Source organism: Tupaia chinensis, unplaced genomic scaffold (genome assembly GCF_000334495.1).
Source record: "Tupaia chinensis unplaced genomic scaffold, TupChi_1.0 Scaffold143749_1, whole genome shotgun sequence".
NCBI lineage: Eukaryota > Metazoa > Chordata > Mammalia > Scandentia > Tupaiidae > Tupaia > Tupaia belangeri.
This window is the reverse complement of record NW_006203598.1, coordinates 7,675-9,132: the sequence shown is the minus strand read 5'-3', so window position 1 is coordinate 9,132 and position 1,458 is coordinate 7,675.

Here is a 1,458-nt window from a genome sequence, read left to right as displayed (position 1 = left end):
GTGGCCACTGGCTGCGGGGTGGAGTGAGGGGGGTGGTCTCCATCTAGAGGCTGAGAACCCTTCGGGAACAGGTGGAGCGTGAGTGTGTGTGTGTGTGTGTGTGTGTGTGTGAGTGTGGAGGGCTGGGGTGTGCCTGCCATGGCCTAGCCTGGAGGAGTGACCTGGAGCCTGATTGGGAGCATGTGACGAGCTCTCTCTGCTTTGTCCCCCGATTCATCCTTACTGCGAGTCTCAGAGATGGGGATTATGGTGGTAAGTCCCATTTTGCAGATGAGGCAACTGAGGCCCCAAGGAGACAGGGCCAGTTAGTGACAGACCCGGGTGTCACGTCAGATGGCTTCACTCCAGATGCCGTTCTTGCATGGCCTTTCCAGTCTTTGTGGCCTTGTCACATCACTTGGCCTCAGTGGGCCTAGATAGGGACCGTGAAGGCCCACGGGGATTGGGAGGGAGCTGAGAAATAGAGGATTGCTAAGGCAGAAACAACAGGCTGCCCAAGGATGGGAGGGACGGGGCTGGAGGCTCAGCCGTGTGGGACACATGGCTTGTCCCTTGGCTTTCCCAGTGGCGTGTCTTGTCCCTGCCCCTCGGACTCCTGGGCCAGGGCCAGAGTGTCGGGATGGAGCAGGCTCCAGAGCACCTCTTCTTGCTACTGCTTGTCAGGCACGGCCCTCTGCCAAGGCACGTGGGCTGTCCTGACTCCCTGGGCTGTCACAGAAGCAGGGACCCAGATGGCTCTGAGTGCTCCTCAGAGCAGAGGTATCCTGGAAGTAGGCCAGACATGGTGGGCTTGGTATGGGGCCGAGGGCATAGTTAAGAAGGGTCAGCCACCCTGGGACCCCAGGCCCAGGTCACAAGCCACTCAGTTGTCCCTCTCAACCTCTGAGTGCCTGGTGGCAGGAAACGTGAACCGATCATCACATTGTCACCATGAAAGGGCCTTTTACTGTTACTAAAAGGAAGGGCCTTGCCTCATCTCACCACCTAGGGGCTGACCTATGACCTCTGCTCCCTGTCCTCTCCTACCAGTGGCCTTTGCTACTTACCTCCTTTCGTTCTAGCATCTGCCGCTCACTGGCTGGGGTCAGACACTGCTGCGCCCTGGAAGAAGAGACATGAATGACATAGTGCTGGTCTTCCCAGAGCTTGTGGCTCTGTGCAGGGGGTGAGACAGACAGGCAGACAAACAGACACAGCCGGAGAGCGAAGATTTGCGGGGTTTCAGGAAACAAAGGACTACATTTCCCTCAGTATCAGGAAGACTTCTCCAGAGAGGAGCCATGTGAGGTGGGTCTTCAAGGATGCATAGGAGCTTTCTGAGCAGAGGTAAAGGAGACAGAACTTTTTTTTTTTTTTTTTTTTTTTTTGCGAGATTTTTGCTACTGGCTCATGTGCTCACCAAAGACCCATAGAGAGACAGGAAATGAGAAATCACTCCCCAGGGGGAATGGCCACACT